The following is a 22,653-nucleotide window of genomic DNA, read 5'->3' on the forward strand; positions in this document are numbered from 1 at the left end:
CCATTATCTCCTGCCTTTGCAACACCCACCCCCCACTTTTTTTTGGACACCTGTCAACATTTTTTCATACCTTGAAGGGCTCGAGCTCAAAATGTTGGTTTGCTACGTAAAGGCCACTGTTTGATCTGCTGAGCTTCTCCAGCATTTTGTGCTTTTACTTCAACCACTGTCTACAGATTTTCATGATTTACTATTTTTTTCCTATACTCAATACTTTGATTTATGAAGGCGAATATGCCAAAAGTTCTATTTGCAACCCTATCCACCTGTGACACTACTTTCAGGGAGTTATGTATCTTAATAGCCAGTTCCTTTGTTCTACCACACTCCTCATTGCCCTACCATGCATTGTGTATTTCCCTCTCTTGATTTGTCCTTCCAAAATGTAACACCATACACTTGTCTGCATTAAATTCCATTTGCCATTTTTAAGTCCATTTTACCAGCTGGTCCCAATCCCTCTACAAGCTTTGAAAACCTTCCACAACATTGTCATCTGCAAATTTGCTGATCCACTTTGCCATATTATCATCCAGATCATTGATAAGCAAAATGGTTCCAGCACCGATCCCTGAGGCACACCACTAGTCACAGGCCTCTAAGTCTGAGAAGCAATCATCCACCACTACTCTGGCTTCTCCCATCCAGCCATTGTCAAATCCATTTCACTACATCACTATGAATACCTAGCATCTGAACCTTCCTTTCTAACCTCCCTCGTGAGACCTTGTCAAATGTCTTATTAAAGTCCACATAGACAACATCTACAGACTTCCTTTCGTCAACCTTCCTGGTAACTTCCTCGAAAAACTAAGATTGGGTAAACACGACATACCATGCACAAAGCCATGTTGACTATCCTTAATCAGTTTCTGACTGTCCAAGTAATTGTATATCAGATATCTTAGAACACCTTCCAATAATTTACCTACTACTGATACCAGACTCATTGGCCTATAATTTCCAGGGTTGCTTTTGGACCCTTTTTTAAAGGAACAATGTGAGCTATCCTCAAATCCTCTGGCACCACACCCATGGCTAAGGACATTTTAAATATTTCTGCCAGAGCTCCTGTAATTTCATCACAAGCCTTTTTCAAGGTCAGAGGGAATATCATGTCAGTCCCTGGGGATTTATCCACCCTTATCAGCTTCGAGACAACAAACACTTCCTCCTCTTTAATCTGTATAGGTTCCATGACCTCACTGCTTATTTTTCTTACTTTCCACGACTCTGTTCCTGTTTCCTGAGTGAATAGTGATTGGAAAAAAACCCATTTAAGATCTTCCCCATCTCTTTTGGCTCCATATAAAGCCGGCCATTCTGATCTTCAAGGGGACCAATTTTGTCCCTTACTATCCTTTTGCTCTTAATATACCTGTAGAAACCCTTAGGATTTTCCTTCACATTGTCTGACAAAGCCTCCTCATGTCTTTTAGCCTTTTGATTTCTTTCTTGTGGTTTTTTTTTGTATTTTTTTTATACTCAAGTACCTCATTTACACCATGTTGCCTTTTCCTGCTATTTACTTCTCTCTTCTGAACCAGATCCCCAATATCCCTCAAAAACTATTTCAATTCTGAATCACACTCTCAGACTTACATTTCTGTCCATAGCCTTTTGTACTAAATAAAGGCTCCCTATGCCTGCTCACCTTGCCTTTAATCCTGACAGGAACATACAATCTATGTAACTCTTAATTTAACCTTTTATGTTTTTATCTTGGTCATGATAGATGGTTCAGACCTGAAATGTTGACTGACCATTTCAATCCATGAATGTCTGACCTGCTGAATTCTTCCAGTCTTTGCCTGTGTATGATTCCAGAATATGCAGCTTTTTTTCCCTAAATATTGAATTATCTGAAAAAGATGGAAGCATGGCCAGGTGGTCTAATGGTTGTAGCCACTCTTAAACATATGGAAATTATAAATGTAGCAGTGAACAAGGAATGTAATATAATTGAATAGCTGCCAGGTGATCACAATATAGTTGAATGCAAAAAAGGTTGGTCAGAGAGATAAGCTCTGAGGTCAAAAGTACAGAGGAATTTACATAATCCAGGTCTCTGATATTTTTGAAAAAGCAGAGAGAGAGAAACAAAAATGATTTCAATAGATCTGAATGCACAATTTTTTGCTGTACAGTAGGGGAATCAGTAACTAGAGGACATGGGTTTAATGTGAGGGAGGAGAGATTTAACAGGAACTTAAGGGGAGCCTTGGAAACAGCGTCTTCATTGTTGAGGTCTTTCATGGCGCCTGCAAGCTCACACCAAGACACAAGAGCAACTTGTCCGTGAACTACTCTTTGCAGACGATGCCGCTTTAGTTGCCCATTCAGAGCCAGCTCTTCAGCGCTTGACGTCCTGTTTTGCGGAAACTGCCAAAATGTTTGGCCTGGAAGTCAGCCTGAATAAAACTGAGGTCCTCCATCAGCCAGCTCCCCACATCAGCCAGCTCCCCACCATGACTACCAGCCCCCCCACATCTCCATCGGGCACACAAAACTCAAAACGGTCAACCAGTTTACCTATCTCGGCTGCACCATTTCATTGGATGCAAGGATCGACAACAAGATAGACAACAGACTCGCCAAGGCAAATAGCGCCTTTGGAAGACTACACAAAAGAGTCTGGAAAAACAACTAACTGAAAAACCTCACAAAGATAAGCGTATACAGAGCCGTTGTCATACCCACACTTCTGTTCGGCTCCGAATCATGGGTCCTCTACCGGCATCACCTACGTGTCCTAGAACGCTTCCACCAGCGTTGTCTCCGCTCCATCCTCAACATCCATTGGAGCGCTTTCATCCCTAACGTCGAAGTACTCAAGATGGCAGAGGCCGAGAGCATCGGATCCACGCTGTTGAAGATCCAACTGTGCTGGGTAGGTCAAGTCTCCAGAATGGAGGACCATCGCCTTCCCAAGATCGTGTTATATGGCGAGCTCTCCACTGGCCATTGTGTCAGAGGTGCACCAAAGAAGAGGTACAAGGACTGCCTAAAGAAATCTCTTGGTGCCTGCCACATTGACCACCGCCAGTGGGCTGATATCGCCTCAAACCGTGCATCTTGGCGCCTCACAGTTCGGCGGGCAGCAACCTCCTTTGAAGAAGACCGCAGAGCCCACCTCACTGACAAAAGACAAAGGAGGAAAAACCCAACACCCAACCCCAACCCACCAATTTTCCCCTGCAACCGTGTCTGCCTGTCCCGCATCGGATTTGTCAGTCACAAACGAGCCTGCAGCTGACGTGGACATTTACCCCTCCATAAATCTTCATCCGCGAAGCCAAGCCAAAGAGAAGAAAAATATGCATAGGATGGTCTGCCAGAGGGTGTGGTTGAGGCAGGTACTGTAACAATTTTTAAGAAAAAGTGGACAGGTACATGGACATGACGGACTTGGGCACATGGGCCAAACACAGGCAGGTGGGACGAGTGTGGGTGGAACATTTTGGTTGGAGTGGGCAGGTTGGACTTAAGGGCCTGTTTCCATGCTGTATTTCTATAGAAGACTTGAGCATAATAGGGTGAAGAAATTGTGAGATCAAAAACATTGTGAACACTGGAAATCTGTAAAGAAAACACTGTTGGAAATACTCAGAGCAGGCAGAATCAGTGGAGAGAGTAAAATAGAATTAATGTTACAGATTGATAATGCTTTGTCACAACTGGTCGGGCTTGTAGAGGCTCGGGCATGCAGGCAGGAGGAAGTGTATCGTGGGAATCAGTTTCTTCAGGGTTTTCACCATCCATCCATGCATAACCATCCCCCAAACATGTGCCGACCCCCTCCCCCGCTGGACAATGGCTCAGACTTTTCCTGAGTCAAGCTGTGAGCTAGACCAACGAGCTGCTTGCAGCTGCTGTGTTTCAATCAGCTTGGAAGCTGCCTCTAAGATTTTAATTTTGAAGTTGGTCGCTTGGCCTTGGGCAATCTGCACTGCCTCTTGCTGTTCACAAAGGTCATGTTGCAGGGATTCTATCTCCCTATCTTTCTGAGTGCTCTGATTACTCCACTGGCGCCTAAGCAGGGATCTCAGTAACCATAGCGCTCCTACACAACACTTCCCAGCCTTGGTAAACCCTAGTAACTTCAGGTGGGAGAACACATGGTAGTGCCCTATTTTCTCTCCACGGGGTCCAACCTTTCGACCCAATTGACTGCCATGGTGTGGGTTGCTAGCCATGCTGCCAAGTGGCTGAACCCCTGATGGCGATCGGTCTACTTCAGATCCCTAACTGGGAAGGAACCCGGGGTGAGCAGGTATAAAATAACACATGCACCTGACAGGACATCCACATATACACTTATTAATACAAACTCTCACATGGTTAAGGCTCCATATATCCAGCGGAAACTCTGAACCCTGCTCGCAGGGTCAATTGTTGTGTTGGGAAGAGTATCACAGAGAAATGAGTCTGGACTGAAGTGTTACAATCACATGCAACTTTTATTAACACATGGGAAACAAATGGGAGAACCTTAAACAGTATACATTTACTAATTCACATAAGCAACGATACAGACATTCACCTCAGACATCAGTTAGACTTCGACATTGGTAAACCTATATTCGACCCTGCTCACACACTATAAACAGGGACTCTAACAAGAACCAGGAACCATGATGTGTTCTTGATTCCCTGATCAACGGCATTGCGGCTCTACTGCAAGTATTGATCTATCGCTTCAGTGTAGCGCACATCTTACCTGCGACCCTTCCAACGACGTCCACAGTAGCAACCTGGCATAGAGCGGTGTCTGGGGCTTAGATCCTGAGGCAGAGAGAATGAATGTGCTCTGTGCTGGTGCTAAATACAGTACCAATCTGTGTTGCTAACCAACGATGATCCTAGGTGATTTAAATTAGCTAATAGTGAGGTGACCGGAGTCCAACCTTAACTGACAGATGAAGTGACTTCCGAATAACTTTCAGACGGGGTGGAATCGCGACCACCCACAATACATACATTCCAGACAGGCAGGGAGGCCACACTTTCTCCACCCACTAAGTTCAAACCTTATTCTTGCTGTAAATGGGCAAAGAGGGGATGAGGGCAAATAATATCTGTAATCGAAGAGGTTATTGGACAGAATACTCTCAACTACAGCCTGCCTCTTTGCATAATGCAGGTTTGTTAGATGTGGAGAAGGATGCAAGGCTCCTTGTCACACTTCATCCCCAGCAGCAGTTACAGAGGACTGATTTATGGGCTGTTCCTGGGGAAGCATGCAAAGACAGTCATCCAGAGCTGCTGGAAGATGATCAGTTCCAGGGTGTCCTTTGGTGTGCCCAAAATTGTTGGTTTTTCTGCACACTGAGATGTCAGTGAGCGAATACTGCTGACTGGCTTATTCTAGGCAGTAGGAGTACTTGTTGAAGGACGCACTGAGGCTTGGCACAGCCAATGAGAGCACTGTGGGGAAGGACCACAGTCTAGAGCTCTTCTATCACTGGGCATTGAGGGGCTGAGACCTGAGGGGAAGTTCCTCAAACAACAGTGGGGGGGGGGAGGAAGTATTGACAAGGTGCCATAGTGGTGGCAATTGAGCTAATTAGGGAATGTATGCAGCAATGTATGTTGATAGAAATGTATGGATGTAACACTAAAGATATGAAAAGACTTTGAATGGTTTTCCTTTTTGTGAATAATTTATGGTGAATAAAGTTTATTTTTGTAAAAGCAACTCAACCACAGGAGAATGGAAGCACTACAGAGTTGCCAGAAATGGTACAACTGAGCTCAAGAAACTGAGAATGGAATGGGGTCCTTTTGTCTTCCAGATATCTGATGCACTTGCACACTTCCCCTCCACTCTCCCTCTTTTATCCTTTGGATCTTTTCTTTAACTTTTGACTCTGGCTCAATTTTTTCACTGTGGTTACTCACTGTAACCTATTCCCTTTTGGTCAAGTTCAGACAAGAATTTGGAAAGGCCATTTCTGAACAATGCCTCAGGAACAGTATTTATCCTCAGTGAAAAATCCTGGGTGTGCACAATGTCAGTCACAAATCCTCAGCCACATGACCATTTCTGGTGGGGGGGTGGGGGGGCGGGTATTGTGACCATCTTTGAAGAATTTTGCCTCTGTTGCACACATTCTGAATAATTGCATGAAAACAATGATATTAACTAATGAGTAAAGTCTGGTAGCAAACAAGGCTGTGCTCCACCACTTCTTTCAATATTTCTTGCAGTCAGTAAATTTCTGCAGTCTACTTCAGATCCCTAACTGGGAAGGGACCCGGGGTGAGCAGGTATTCAATAATACGCACCTGACAGGACATCCAGAACCAAAGGAACTTCAGAACCAAAGGAAAGCTATTTATTTTGTAGAACCAGTCACTCAAACCTCATTGATAGAGGTATATAGATGACATGCATTTGTGATCATTTGTCATCATCAAAGTATTTGAAAGCACAAGACTTGCTTCCATCCCAAGGATATGTGCCTTCCATAATTCCACTGCTGCTGCAAAACACTGATGAGAGCGTTTCCCATATTTTGGGAGATATCTCAGTGAAGTCGGATGTGAATGATGAAATTCACCATGGACAACAAGGTGACTGTTTTTAGTTGACTGACATTTGATGATCGAGGCCTTGGACCTGGAACGGAACTCCTGGTCCAGAGGCAGCATTGATCCCTGTCCTCTGTCCTGAAACTTGGATTAACTCTGGCATCTCAAGATTCTGGAAAATTCCACTAACGCAAAATCCTAAATACACTGGTTCACTTGTCCTTCCAATGTCAATGCAAGCACCTCTGGTTTTGAGATGCTTGTTACATTAATTGGCTGCATTAGGTATTTGCATACCTGACACCAGAACTCGACATGGATATTCTGCTCCAAGCTCTGTCACAGAAAGAGATTCCAGGCAGGATGAGGAAAAAAAGATTCACGCATTTACTTAAATGGGTCCCAAAAGAAATTTAATATCCCCATTGGCTCCTGGGATTTTCCAATTGTTTATTGCCACATGCACAGCAGACAGTGAAAGCCACAGGGCTGTGGATTGGAGCAAACAATGATCCTGGGTTAGCCATGATGAGCTCCTTTTAACTTACAAATGCCAACATATGTGCCCGTTCAGCCTCCACCTGTGCCATCTATCAAAGATTCCCATATTGACCTTAGAACCCATGAAATGGGATGGAAATAAGTCATCCAAGATCCCTGAAGGACTGCCTGAGAACACTTCCTCTCTGCAGTCTGAACTGGTGATTTATTTTCAGCTTCTGTAGGATTAGGTATGTCAAAATTCCAAAATTTTTCTCTAATTTTCCAGTTTACATCTCCAGATACATCGGCTGATTTAGTCTTTTACCTCTTAGCCAGCAGTGCCATTTTCATTTGGTTTGTTTTGGTTTGAACATCTTGTTCAGGGTGTCTTTGTTTAAAACAACTAAAGTGCAACCCAGTGGATCTGGCACCTACAGGGATTGGTAGGTGCTGGATAAGTGAGTTTTCCGGTTGCTTGAGATTCACTCTTACAATGCCTAAGAATAAACAGTTTAAAAGTAAAAAATATTATGCTGTGTTTGCCCTGAACAAACTTCACTTCCATGATTATATAAACCTTAAAGCATTTTATTTTAAGCCACATTTTTCGAAAATATTTAACTGTTGTTACATCTGCAGGTTTCTCCTACTCATGGAGCCACCTGAAAGAAGATCAGTAACATCATAATAACCACCACTCTTCTCCCCCAAGTTTACAGATAAAGCCTTACAAAGATACTTAATAACATTCTAATAAAAACTCTTACTAACCAGGGATAGTGAGACACTTTAAGATTAGAGCCACCCCAATGGTGAGCAAAGCACAGCCAAGGCAACCTGCTGGCTGAATATTTGCTCCTATCTTGTCTAAATGTTTGTGTTCCTTCTGAGAATATTTACTTTTACAATTTCAAACAAATTGTTTCCCTTGTTTTTTTTTAGCTGGTTGCTTTAATTCTGAATAGCAGGGGTTTTACTGTACATTCAAACTGCAGATTATAGGAATGTCAGAATTCAAGATTCCTGAATCAGAGGGTTCTGGCTGAGCTGTGATAAAGTGGAGTGTCAGAGAGCCTTGTGATGTCTGGTGTAGGCATTGTTGGAGGTTTTGAGAAATGAGAGATCCAACGTGAAAGGAAAAAAATAAAGGACAAAGGAGGATGTAAATGGAGGATTTCTGAGCAAGGATGGTAGAATTAATGTGGTATTACTTGTGGAGCAAAGTGAGTGGTTGAGTTTCAACCCTGGGAGGGGAAAGCTGAAGAATTGAACCTGATTTCTTAAGTAATTAGTAACATTGGACATGTTAACACCAGTGGTTAAGACAATATTCTGTCAAGGTTTTTGGAGGTTTTTTGTGGGCAGAGATGTGCTGAGCCTCTTAAAATGAGATGTGGGTGAAAGAGTGACTGAAGGTAGTGGTTCAAGCTATGCAATTGGGTGAGTTGTCTGATTTGTTTTGCATAAAGCATGGAATTTTGCATTGACAATCTACCTCGGCTTCAGCTTGACTGTAAATGGTGATGTGCTTAGAGGAAAAGAAGGTTTTGTTTCTCAACCAACTTGAAGACAATACAGACTGTGACCCTCGACCTGTGAGCTTCACAGATAGAGGGTGTATTGTCTAGATTGGGAATCTGCATTTTTGCAGTGAGTAAATAGATAGGAAAATAGGTAAAGTTATGGTGAGGTGGGGGAAGGGTATCTAAAAATAAAAAGTTTTTAAAAAGATTTTAATTGCAATGTTAAATGATGTTAAAGTGATATTTTTGAATATTTCAAAAACTCAGCCATGTATACTGAGTGGTAAAGTAGAAAATACTTTGCCTTAAACGTTGAATAAAGCTCTCAAGTTTATGCATCTATTTGAGCCTCCATCAACCACTCCTCACCCTACCGCCCCCCCAATATGAATCATCAGGACTGTTTTTGACCACCACTGACTGCCCTTAACTCTTCTGTTTCTTTTATATTTTTTGTAATGAGATTACTTAGATCAATATTAGAGAGGTATCAGAATTTTATTTTCCCTGTGGTGTCTTGTGTATCCAGCAATTACCAGAGAGCAAGTAAATTATGAACTTGTTTGCTATGTCCTGTCCTTTTGCATTTGTTTACAATATCTGACAGTGGTTTGACAATTTCCTGGATGTGAAATTTGGACAAAAAATTAATGTCAATGTGAATTTGTCATATACCATATTTGACGGCATACAAGACCCTTTTTTTCCTAAAAAATTGCTCCAAAGCCCCCCCTCCCCCACTGGGGTCTTGTATGCACATGACAGTTTGATGGCACCATCTTACATTGCACACTGAAATACAAATGTAGTGGAAGCTTTTAACAGCAAGAAGGTGACAGGAGGAAAGTGCTCAAGCTACTCATCCAGCTTCATGAAATCTGTGGAGGTGCTTCACAGACCACCTTCCCTCGGGTGCCTTGTGGCTTTTGGACCCACTGCCACTACTCAGTTCTCCCAGTGAGAAGGCCAGCCACGGTGCTCCCTCTGCCAGCAGAGCAATAGCCGTGTTTGTTGTACACGCCGATGGTATGATTGACCGTTTGCTTTGAGGGGAGTGCTGGGCCTTGATGATGAGGCTCCACACTGCCTTTGTTCGAAGAGCATGGCCCCCAAGCAAATTGAACAAGATGCTGGGGCAGGTGGAGTGAGCGAATTTATAGTTGCATTAAAACTGATCTTGGCTGCATAGTTATGAGTGTAGAATGAATAGAGCAGAGATGTCCTTTGTCAATGGTCAGCAAAGAGGAGCTGATGTTGTAAAACCTACTGGGGTCTTCCAGTGAGGGAAAACTAGGATCCAGTTCAAAGTTTTAACATATTGTGAAGACTAACCACTTCCTTATTTAAATATTTGGACTGCTTTGAATGTTGCCTGTCAGAAGTTGTCTCTGTTCTGGAAAACAGGCTTACTATGAATTATAGAATGCAAATTTATCCTCTATATTTCTGTCACATTTGTAACTGATATGTGAGAAAGAACTGTGCCTTGAAACTGAAAGCAATATTGACTGCTTGGAGTGACGGTAAGTTTGTAAGACTCCCCAGTGGATATAATGGAGCATCTGTTCTTGTGCCATTGTTGCCGTGCACAGCACTGGAAACTTGCAGCTGATCACTGCATCTGTAAGCAAAGACAGGTTTTGACATTTTCTTGTGTATGTTGAGTGAATACCCAAATGAAACTTGTATTTTGTCTTTAGAAATGCTGATTGACCTCAGTACTATAGTATGTCAATTTTTTCTGGGTTCTGATAGTGGGAAATTCAGATTTTGTGTTTAGTAATAGGAAACATTCAGGTGGAAGTTGCTGTCAAACCAGACAGGTCATGTTTCCAATAATCTGCTGTCAATAATGACTCTGCATTGTTGTTACAGGTATGGTTAGGCAATACGTTTGTTATTTTAATATATTTTATTTAGAATGTTTGAGATGATGGTATGGGATATGATATGGCAGTGTGGATTCATTGATTCACAACAAAACAATCTCCCATGAAACTAGTAAAGGCTGTTCCAGTCCATGAAACCCATGCAGCCCAATTACATCTAGTTAATCTACCAACTGTATATGTTTTTGGAGGGTGGGAGGAAACCAGAGAACCCAGGAAAATCCTTGCAGGTCACAAGGAAAACGTACCAAACTCCTTGCAGACAGTGGTGGTGTAATCGCGTTGCTGAGCCAGACAGGATTTACAGGCATTTAGAGGGGCATAATATGATTCATCAGGGGAAGGTTGTGTCTCACGAACCTGATTGAATTCTTTGAGGATGTAACAAAACACATTGAAGGTAGTGTATGTAGAGTATATGCATTTCAGTAAGGTTCATTCAGAAAGTAGGAGATAATGGAATTCAAGGATGCCTTTCTTTCTTTGTGGATACAGGATTGGCTTAGGGTGGTTGTAGATAGTTCATATCCTGCAAGGATATTGCTGACCAGTGGTGTTCCACAGGGATCTGTTCTGGGACACCTCCTCTTTCTGGTTTTCGTAAATAACCTGGATGAGGAAGTGGAAAGATGGGTTAGAAAGTTCGTGGATGACAGAAAGGTTGGTGGTATTGTGGATAGTCTGGAGGGTTGCAGAGCTGGGCTTAGAAGTGGCAGATGCAGTGGTTCATTTCGGTAGGTCAAATTTGAAGGCAGAATCCAATGTTAGTGGGAGAACTCTGAGCAGTGTGGACAAAATGAAAGATTTTGGTGTCCGTTTTGAGAGAACTTTCAAAGCTGCTGCACAGGTTGATAGTGTTGTTGAGAAGGGCTATGGTGTATTAGCCTTCATTTACCATGGAATCGAGTTTGGGCCATGAGGTAATGTTGCAGCTATACAAGAGCATAGTAAGACTCCACTTAGAATATTGACATGACATGCATAACAGGTCCTTTTGACCCACAAGCCCATGCTGCCCAATTGACCTATAACCTCCAGTGTGTTTTGAAGGATGGGAGGAAACTGGAGCCCCCAGGAAAAACCCACGCAGACACGGGGAGAACGTACAAACTTCTTACAGACTGTGTGGGAGTTGAACCCTGGTCTCAATTGCTGGCGCTTTAACAGCGTTGTGCTAACCGCTATGCTAATCGTGCCGCCTATGGAATTAACTTCAATTCTGGTCCCCTCACGACAGGAAGGATGTGAATACTATAGAGAGGGTGTAGGAGAGATTTACGCTGCTGCTGCCTGGATTGGAGAGCATGCCTTATAAGGATAGGCTGAGTGAACTTGGTCTTTTCTCCTTGGAACAACAGAGGTTGAAGGGTGACCTGATAGTGGTGTACAAGATTATGAGAGGTATTGATCGTGTGGATGGAAGAGGCTTTTTTCCAGGCTGAACTGACTAACGCAAGGTAACGTAGATTTAATGTGCTTTGGAGTAAATACAGGGGGATGTAGGGAAGTAAGTATTTTACACAGAGAGTGGTGGGTGTATGGATTTTAGATTCAGATTTATTGTCATTACATACAAGACATCACATACAACTCTGAGATTCTTTTTCTGTGGGTGAGACATAATTACCACTTATTGGTAGTGCAAAAGTAACTACACAGCATAAAAATAAATAAAGAACTGTAAACAGATAACAAATGTAAACAAACTGACTACAATACAGAGAGAATTAAAAAAAATCAATAAAGTGGACAAGTAAGAGTCCTTAAATGAGTCCCTGATTGAGTCTGTTGTGGAGGAGTCTGATGGTGGAGGGGGTAGCAGCTGTTCCTGAATCTGGTGGTGCGAGTCTTGTAGCACCTATACCTCTTTCCTGATGACAGCAGCGAGAGCAGAGCATGTGCCACGTGGTCTGGATCCTTGATAATTGGTGCTGCTCTCCGACAACAGTGTTCCCTGTAGATGTTCTTGATGGTGGGGAGGGTTTTCCCTGTGATGTCCTGGGCTGTGCACTACCTATTGCAGGGCTTTCCGCTCAGGGGTATTGGTGTTCCCATACCAGACCATAATGCAGCCAGTCAGCACACTTTCCACCACATCTATAGAAATTTGGAATGGCACTGGTGGTGGAGGCAGATATGATAGGATCTTTTAAAAGTACAATGAAACCTCGTTAGAACGTGATTCGTTAATATGCGGAATTGCTTATAGCGCGTGTGTCTGTGGACCCCAAACATTGATTTTAGGATGTCAGGCTAACAGTGGCTAACAGCCACAAACTCAAAAATGGACTCCAATGACTCATTCACAAGATGTGTGTGCTAATATGTGGAGTTTAAAGGTCTGATTATAGGGTTTGAGTCCCAGTATTCTATTTTCCTGCTTCCTGAATCATGACCTGTATGCATCTGTTCTGCGTCTCGGCTGTAACACGGTACGAAATATTGGGCCCCAACTACCGCGTTCTAATGAGGTTTTACTGTATATGGAATTGATTACATTTTATTTTAAATTTAAATTTTAAATTTAGACAAACAGCTCAGTAACAGGTCCTTTCGGCCCATGAGCCCATGCTGCTGACTCACACCCAATTAGTCTACAATCCCTGGAATGTCTTGAAGGGTTGGAAAAAAACTGGAGCTCCTGGAGAAAACCCACACAGACACAGGGAGAATGTGCAAACTCCTTATGTACAGTGTAGGATTTGAACCCTGGTCCCCAATCACTGACACTGCAGCAGTGTTGCACTAACTGCTACGCCAACCGTGCCGCCTTTTACAGTAGGTTCTTAAGTTGGCACAACACTATGGACCGAGGGCCCTGTACTCTTCTGTAGATTTCTATGTTCCGTGATCGATGTTGGCTTCCTAAGATGTCGTCCATTGTGGAAGAGGGTTTACGCCTTTTGACTTCTCCATGCCTACTCTGCCATTCAATGTCATGGCTCTTCTGCCACTCAATATCATGCTCTCTATCTCTGCACCATTTTTGTGCACTAACTACAGCGTTGGGTGATTTATTACATGAAAATCTTTAAATCTTGCCTGGTCAGAGTTACACATTAAAGAAACAGGCCCTGCAGTCCACCATGTCCAAGCCTGTTATGTTAGCTCGATAACCTTCGAACAAGTCCTTGTCTAAATTCTGCTTAAATGTTGGATCACAAAGGTTATTGAAGATTTAATCAGGGGCCAAAAAATGGAAGCATCTGAAAGTTGTTGGCAACTATAACAAGCATTCCTTATTCATGAATACAGAGAATGTGAAAGAGAAGAAAGGAATTAAGACTAAAAATGTTATGAAATATTCTTGCAGGTCAGATTAAGGAGAATACACAGTCATTCTGCTCCTCTCATTAGTCGGGAAATTAAGTTCGAGCCGCGAGGTAATGTTGCAGCTCTATTCAACTCTGGTTAGACCACACATAGAGTATTACGTTTAGTTCTGGTTGCCTAATTACAGGAAGGATATAGATGCTTTATGCAAAGGAGATTTACCAGGATGTTGCTTGCATTGGAGAACATGTCTTAAAAAGCCAGGGCTTTTCTATTTGTAGCAATGAAGGATGAGAGGTGTCATAATAGAGGTATGTCTACTATATATAAACAAAAAGGCAGTGCTTCTGGTGCAGACATAGGAGAACAGGGAGCAGAGACACAATGCTCCTCTGCAGGGTCCAAACGCCAGATCCATATGCCGATGGCTCTGTACAGCTTTAAATGCCCTGTTAAAGGAGATGACTGTTTTTATTTAAAATCCTGTAGCTACGGGATGTGCCTAAGGTGGTGGAGCCTCTGCTGGCAGTGATCTTGAGGAGTAGCAGTGAACTGGCGCATGGCCCAAGAAAAGGGGAGAAAAATCCCCCATGGAGAAGGAGAAGCATAAGAGGCGTCCCTATAGGATGGTAACCATGGCAATGGACCAGTGAAGGGCACAATGGCTGAAGAACCTTCACAGGCTGCAGACTTGGTGACTGTGGTCGAAGGACTCACACAGGCTGGGGGCTGCTGGAGACTTGCTCATGGGAACCAGATATTGGAACTGGGATTCCAGAGGGCGGAGAGGGTAAGAAGAGCTCCTGAAGTGCCTCTGGAGGGGAAGGTTTCCTGATTGTATCAGTTTGTATCTGAACCTTCGGTTGCCAATGGATAGAACTGGGGTCTGTGTCGCTGTTGAGGCTGCAAGAGCGCTGGAGGTGAAATTTCACTTACTGCAAGGGGAACCAGGCAATACCAATGGCGATTCTTGGCAGACTAAAGGGAACTTCATGTAATACAACATTTTCTGTTTTATTACATGACAATAAAAGAATCTTGAATAAGATTCTGAAAAGGCTTGGATCAGGTGGATAGTCAGGACCTTTTTCCTGGAATGACAAGAGCAAATACCAGAGGAAGTCTGTTTAAGATGAGTGGAAGAATGTTTAGGGGAGGTGTCAGAGATGTGTTTTTGTTTGCTCTGAAAATGGTAGGTGCCGGAAATGCATTGCCAGGGATAGTAGTGGAGGTTGGTATATTGGGGACATTAAAAAGTCTTAGATAGGCACATGGATGGAAGAAAACTAGAGCATTATGGGGTGAGATTGGGAAGGATTGGATTGTTGTGGAGTAGGTTTACAAAAGTTGGCACATTGTGCATCGAAGGAACCGCACTCTGCTGTAATGTTCTATAAAGTTTTATTCTTTATGTATTGGGAGTGAGTATGTAGCTTGGGTCCCCTTAGAGACCAAAGAGGTAATGTGTATGTGCAACCAGAGGATGTAGTTGAGGCCCTAAATGAGTATGTTCACATAGGACAAGGTCATGGAGAAGAGATACATTGATTTTTGGGCCATCTTGATATTAAGAGGTTGGATGTTTGGGAAAGCATAAGTTTGGATAAATTTTCAGGGCTAGATGAACTCTATTCCAGCATGCCATGGAAATTAAGGGACAAAATTGCTAGGGCCCTGACAGATTTGTTAGCTCCCTCCGTGATAGAATATAGACATGTTTTGTGACAAAAATAGAGATGTAAATATTGCTATAAATTACATTCAAAATAAATCAGCGGAAAAAGGAGAGAAAGAGATATAGTGTCCATGGTTCATTGTCCATTCAGAAATACTTTTTTGTGCCACTGGGTTTTGTCTTCAGGCTCCTGTACTTCCTGATGGTAGCAGTGTGAAGAGGATATGGCCTGGGTGGTGAAGGTCCTCAAGGATAGAGTCTGCTTTCTTTTTTTTTTAAAATTTATTTTTTATTTTTCAAGTGCACTGGCAGACACAGTATCTCAAGTCGAGTCTGCTTTCTTAAGACACAGCCTCTTCTAGATGTCCTCGATAGAGTGAAGTCTGATGCCCATGATGGTGCTGGCCGAGTTCACAACTCTCTGTAGTCTTTTTCTGTGCTGTGCATTGACATCTCTGAACCAGACAGTGATGCAAATGTGGAGGGCCAAAGGGCTCATTTCTCTGCTATGACTGTGACATCTTCTCTGTCCAAGACTTTTGTCTTGGACAGAGAAGAACCCATTCAATGGGAAGTACCCATTCAACTCATCCACTATCCTTACTTGAAAATATTTTGGTGTTCGTTCATGGTTGCTGTGTTTCAATCGTGCACTTCCCAACAATACTGAGAGTACTTTTACCCAAAAGACTGCATTGTTCCAGTAGGTGCTCACAGATCAGTGTGTAGTGGCTGCTTGACAGGTCCCAGTAATTGGTGTGGCAGCGCACTGCCGAGATGCGAATCTTAGGGTTGCAGGCTGACAAGTATTGTGATTACAGGCCATTACTGGGGACTGGCAGCAGCTCCTCTGTGTATTGACAGACTGCCTGAATTTTCGGTCTAAGTGGACTGAAAGGAACAGTTTCTCTGCTGGTGGGAAGTCGTCACTCTGATCCATGGCCAAGTCACACTTTCTGTAGGATTGGAAGCCCCGTTCATTTGAATAAGTTCTCAGCCTACAGGTTGTTAGTTTATACCCTCATGATTTATATTTTGTGCTTCTAAAAAATAATTTTATTCTTATCAGAGAAGATTAAAATTTGTTGAACTGCTTTATAGCTTAATAGGATGTAAATGCTCTTCCCAACACCAAAGTGTCATTACCCATGCTGCATTTGGCTCATGTGAAGTTCAGAGGGCTGTTGGGACTACCAGTGGCAATTCCAAGAAGAAGCAGGTTGGCCCAGGAAGATGTTGGACAATGGTTCTTCCAGTTATTGCTGACCTCTTGTAAGTTGGAGTGGACTGCTGGAGGGCAAAATATTTTGCAACTGTATTTATATTTGTAATTACATGGTTAGCTTAGGTTCATGGTATTCTCTCTCATTATCCTTTCCAAAAATATGAACCAACTTCTCAAGTGCTATTTGTTTTTCATTTGTTTTTCTTAGAATTAGTTAGTGGTATTGTTGTTTCACAGGGACATTGCCCTGTACTTGATTCAAGTATGATCTTGGACAGTAACATTTATGCTGGTCCAGCAGCTGAACTAAATCCCATTGCACTTGGGCGCAATCAAATTGAAGACACTGAACAGTGATCAGGAATAGAAACTTGTTTTAATGCATAGAAACTCGACACCAAATAAGTGATGGGCTGTTTTTTTAACAGTATGACTGGCATTATTTATTCATGGATATTTAATAGGGGGAGGATAGAGGATTTGTGTGCTTCCAGTTCAGTAGGCGTAGTGTGACTCAAGGCAGGTTGCTTTAGACGCTTGTTCCCACGCATCTCTTGATGTGTTAATTTGACTTTTTCTACTGAGAAAATTTTTACATTTGCTTTTCATTGATGTATTGAATCAAGGCTACCTTGATAACACCACTGAAAAGCTATAACTTTTCCAATCTGGAAGGACAATTTATTCAAATGTACTAGAATGCTTGCACTTCCGAGTTTTCATTGAAGTTTTTCAACATTCTATCTCAAAAAACTATTGTACTTTGATTGTTGTTCAGTGAAAAATCTAGAACCCCTTACCAAGAACATACACAAGAATTATGGGTGTTTAAGAGGTCATGTCACCAACAACTTGTCAAAAACAATTAGGGAAAAGCTTTAAATGCTTTGTTTGCCTGTGAGATCTAAACATTATGAATAATTCAAAAATCAGCTTTGGCGTGGCTGCACTTTATGACATTATTACTTCCAAGCTGGGATCCAGGAGCTCAGTTTAGGTGCTGCTTTGCATTGCAAAATCAACCCTTGATCAACATTTGTGTTTGGTATTGAGGTTTCAGTCAAAATCACCTGACGTGGACAGTGTTGATTTGTTCTTGCGTATTTGCCAGTCCAGCACAGGAACAAGCTATTTCGCCACATATCTGCAACAAATGTCTTCATTTATTTATTTGTCATAAAATACCTAGAGAAAAGGGTGAACAGACCTACATGTGAGACCAGTCTCTAACATTCATATAGTTCAATTCCAGAGCACAATGTTTAGTGTTGGGTTACAACGACAAGAAAGATCAATTAGCATCAAGCAAGAGCTGCATTATTATAGAGAATATTATATTCTGCTGCGCCCGCAGGAAAAAGGAATCTCAGGGTTGTATGTGATGTCATGTATGTACTCTGACAATAAATATGAATCTGAGAAAGTGCTGGAGTGCAGGGAGAGCGGAGTAGAATGGTTGTATGTCATTAGAAGAAAGTTTTTTAAAATTTAGACATATAGCACTGTAACAGGCCAATTTGACACAATGAGTCCGTGCCACCCAATTTACAGCCCATTAACCTTCACCCCGGTATGTTTTAAATGGTGGGAGGAAACCGGAGCCCCCGGAGAAAACCCATGCAGACACGGGGAGGATGTAAAAATTCCTTACATACAGCGTGGGATTCGAACCCATGACCAGTCCTGATTATTGGTGCTGTAAAGGCATTGTGCTAACTGCTACGCCAACCGTGTCTGCTGGAAGCTCCCACTGCTTCACCAGTGAACTTCACCAGTGCCCAATTTAAACTAGAACTGCTGCTTGCACATGGTGCGCATCCCTAGGTCCCCAGGATATTCATGAGTCTTATCTAGAAACATCTCCAATGTTACTATTGCATCTGCTTCCACCACTACTCCTCGCAGCCTGTTCCAGGGACATACCACTCTGAGTAAAATAAACTTGTCCTGCATAGCCCTCATCCCCCGCCACTGGGAAAAATATTCTGTGTGCCCAATCAATGCCTCTCATAATTTAATAAAGTTCAGTCAGGTCACTCCTCAGCCTCTGACTCTCCAGAGAAAATCACCTGAAGTGGACAGTGTTGAAAAACTTCACTAGCAGAGTTGAGTCCAAGTGACATCCATAGAAATCTGTAGTGATCAAAATAAGTGCTGAAGGTAGTTTGCAAAGACAATTGTGGTTAAGTGAAATCTGCCGAAAGGAGTTTCTTGCATCTAAGACTGAAAACATAGTTGCATTCGTCATTTGTGCGGCCCCTTCTTCCAAGGTACACAAAGGGTGATGTGGCCTTTTCAGAGCAGCGTTCAGGTCTCCTGGATTGAAGCATATTCTGATTTCTTGTTTGTCCTTTTTGTTGGTGGCAACCATAGAAGATACTCAATCAGTTGGCTCAGAAACCGGAATGATGACACCCAATTCCTGTATCCTGTCTAACTCAGCTTTGACTCTCTCCTTCATAGCCACAGGAATGCGATGTGCAGGACGAACAACTGGTCTCACTTGTGGGTCAAGTTTCATGGAATAGGTTTTGGGTAGCCTTCCAAGCTCACCAGAAAAAAGGTCACTGTATTCAGCCTGAATTTGATATGACAGATTATCTTCAGTGGGGCTTAACTGGTGAACATCTTTGCTGAATGAGACCAGCCCTATTTGAATGCAATCACGTAGCCCTAGCAGTGGTAGAACATCCTCATGAACATCAAAAAAACAGCAATGTGTATAGGCGCCCCTCTAGGTAGCACTGCAACTTAACTGACCCCCATATGCAATAAGGCTTGTGGATTTATTGCATACTCTTATTTGTTCTTCACTCTTTACTCACTCAAATCCATTTTTTGACAAGACATTTTATTTGATGCCTGTGTCAACTTTCATTTTAACTGAAGTGCCATTAACTTGCACAGAGACAAAACATCATTTTCTTTTATCTGTGGATCATTTTAATTAACAGACATTTGCAGAGTTTGACCATCGATGTCGTCTGCCTCATCTGTATCGGTATCATTTTGGTCTGGTTCTATCTGGTGAACAGTTTTCTGAGGTAAGGCTATTGTTTGGACTTGCAGCATCTTTTAAAATGATTCAATTTGTTACAGACATGGCACTGTAGACCAAATGCTGGACGTTTGTCTCTTTTAGCTACATGATCACCTCAACAATTATTGCAGTTAGCAATAAACTGTCACAATTTTGTGTGTCTGGTTCTTCATTTTTGCCTCATTCTTTTGTTTTTCATGAATCTAGCCTGGACTGCATCAACATTTGTGACTGAGTGATGTGGAGAAGCCAGTGTTCTGTTGTGCTCTTCGGTCATCTCATGAATTTGACAGATGGAGACAGCCTGAGCTAATGTTAAATCACTACCACGCAGTATTAATACCACAGACGAGTCGATCTCACAGATAACTCCAAAATTGCACCTTTTTCGCTTTGATTCTTAAGTCACTGACATATGACTCAATCATCTCACCAGCTTTCTGATTTTGTGTATTGAACTTGTGTCTTAAAATAATAACGTTAGTTTGAGGGTTGCACATCTCTAAATTTTCTCGAGGCAATCAGGATCCTTTTTGGATTCCACAGGAATGAGGATTGGTCCTCTTTCACTTCTCCCGCGTGCACCAAAGACCGTTCACATTCTATATCCTCCAGTCCTGATAGATTGATGAGAATGTATGCTCGAGTATGGGCTGGCTTGTCAGAGTGTGTCGCCGCAAAGAAAATATCATATTCTTTTTTAAGGATCCGTCAGTTTTTGGTGATGTTACCATCAAAGACAACCTCCGGAATTCAACTGCCATATTAACCACTTTCTTCGGTCCTCCTACACTCCCTTCCACTTCCTGAGGTCGTTCCCCCCCCCCCCCACCTCCTGTGGTCGTCCCCTCCTCCAATTCCTGCAGTCGTCCCCTCCTCCACTTCCTGCGGTCGTCCCCTCCTCCACTTCCTGTGGTCGCCCCCCCCCTCCACTTCCTGCGGTCGTCCCCTCCTCCACTTCCTGTGGTCGTACCCCCCCTCCACTTCTTGCGGTCCTCCCCCCCTCCACTTCTTGCGGTCCTCCCCCCCCCTCCACTTCTTGCGGTCCTCTCCCCCCTCCACTTCTTGCGGTCCTCCCCCTCCACTTCTTGCGGTCCTCCCCCTCCACTTCTTGCGGTCCTCCCCCCCCTCCACTTCTTGCGGTCCTCCCCCCCTCCACTTCTTGCGGTCCTCCTCCCCTCCACTTCTTGCGGTCCTCCCCCCCTCCACTTCTTGCGGTCCTCCCCCCCTCCACTTCTTGCGGTCCTCCCCCCCTCCACTTCTTGCGGTCCTCCCCCCCTCCACTTCTTGCGGTCCTCCCCCCCTCCACTTCTTGAGGTCCTCCCCCCCTCCACTTCCTGCGGTCCTCCCCCCCTCTTCACTTCCTGCAGTCCTCCTCCCTCCCTCTCCACTTCCTGCGGTCCTCCCTCCCTCTCCACTTCCTGCGGTCCTTCCCCCCTCTCCACTTCCTGCGGTTCTCCCCCCACAACTTCCTGCAGTCCTCCCCCCCCCCTCTCCACTTCCTGCGGTCCTCCCCCCACTCTCCACTTCCTGCGGTCCTCCCCCCACTCTCCACTTCCTGCGGTCCTCCCCCCACTCTCCACTTCCTGCGGTCCTCCCCCCACTCTCCACTTCCTGCGGTCCTCCCCCCCCCTCTCCACTTCCTGCGGTCCTCCCCCCACTCTCCACTTCCTGCGGTCCTCCCCCCCCTCCACTTCCTGCGGTCCTCCCCCCTCCACTTCCTGCGGTCCTCCCCCCTCCACTTCCTGCGGTCCTCCCCCCCTCCACTTCCTATGGTCCTCCACCCCCCCTCTCCACTTCTTGCGGTCCTTCTCCCCCCCACCACTTCCTCGGTCTTCTTTCCCCCTCCCCCCTCTCCTCCACCTATTATCTCCCACCCTCACCACCCCCTCCTTTCTCCCTTCTATTCAGACATCTCTCATGTCTCAGATAAATATTGGTCATTCTGTAACACATTTTTAAGCACTGAAGTTTAACAAGGTAATTTTGTCATGGTATGGAGCATGAGCTCACTGTGTTCGTATCCTGTATATCCGGGTTACTGGGGTTCCGGGAGATTCTTTATGCTGACGCATTCCAGTGGCCGTGTTCTGTTACTTTGCATCCTCGATATATGTAGTTAATGAACTAGGTTTGAAGTTTCTCCTCTCATTTATCTAAACTGGCAGCACCATAAGCCTTGACTATCCTATCAACCTGTGCGGCAACCTTGAGAGAACGATGGATTTGGATGCCAAGGATTTTAGTTGAGACTTAAACTAAATGTTTTCGATTTGTAATTCTTGAGCAAAATCTTAGATTTAATCTCACATGAATCATAGAGTTTGGGGTCAGAATGGAGTATAAAGTTCACAATTTAAGTAGTGTGGTAGGTTCCTCATTTGCTGTGGGTACTCTGGATGATTAGAAGGGATGGAGATGGAGTATTTTTAGAATTGGGATTTTTAAAACCATTTCTTAAATGAATTCATGATAGCATTTTTACACTTGTGCTACAGTTGCTAAAAGCAGAAATTTTGTGCTGGTGATAAAGATACGTTTATGCAGTGACCGAGCAACAGTTTTTTCTCGGTCTCAAAGTTGCAGAACTTTTATTTGAGCTCAGCGTGTATTGGCTCCTGGAACGTGTCAATGTAGTGGGTGGTGCAAAGTTGAAATTGGAAATCAGTGATGGAAGTCTGCTGAGAAATGACATGGTCTCTTTTAGTGCTTGGATTAGAAGTATTGATTGCAATGTGCTAGGTTTATTTTTAATTCATGGTTTTCAAAGTAAAATACGTATTAACTATGAATGTGTAAAATACAACCTCTTAACTATGGGATATAGAAGTAAAGTAATTGATACAAGGATTTCCTCATTCAGATGTAGCAAGATACAGCAGAGTGAAGAATCATGGAGTAGAACCATCATCACATGATATAATTCTTGGGCATGTTCTCGAAGGGCTGAGACCTCTAGAGCTATTGTCTAAGCAGTGGAAGGGAATTATTGGTTGGTTAATGTGTTTTCA

The 22,653-nt window shown here is 43.4% G+C and overlaps 1 protein-coding gene across 5 annotated transcripts in view; it reads left to right on the plus strand.

Annotated features, from left to right (window-relative positions):
* Window positions 1-22,653, plus strand: part of arhgap32b (Rho GTPase activating protein 32b) — a 618,422-nt gene that overhangs the window by 8,210 nt on the left and 587,559 nt on the right. The window contains exon 2 of one of the 5 annotated variants that reach the window (XM_069894391.1): window positions 19,557-19,646. The exons of the other annotated variants lie outside the window; for them this stretch is intronic. The gene's annotated coding sequence lies outside the window, so the exon portion shown is untranslated. The remainder of the gene's footprint in view (window positions 1-19,556; window positions 19,647-22,653) is intronic. 5 annotated transcript variants of the gene reach the window in all.

This window comes from Narcine bancroftii, chromosome 8 (assembly GCF_036971445.1).
Source record: "Narcine bancroftii isolate sNarBan1 chromosome 8, sNarBan1.hap1, whole genome shotgun sequence".
NCBI classification, from domain to species: Eukaryota; Metazoa; Chordata; class Chondrichthyes; order Torpediniformes; family Narcinidae; genus Narcine; species Narcine bancroftii.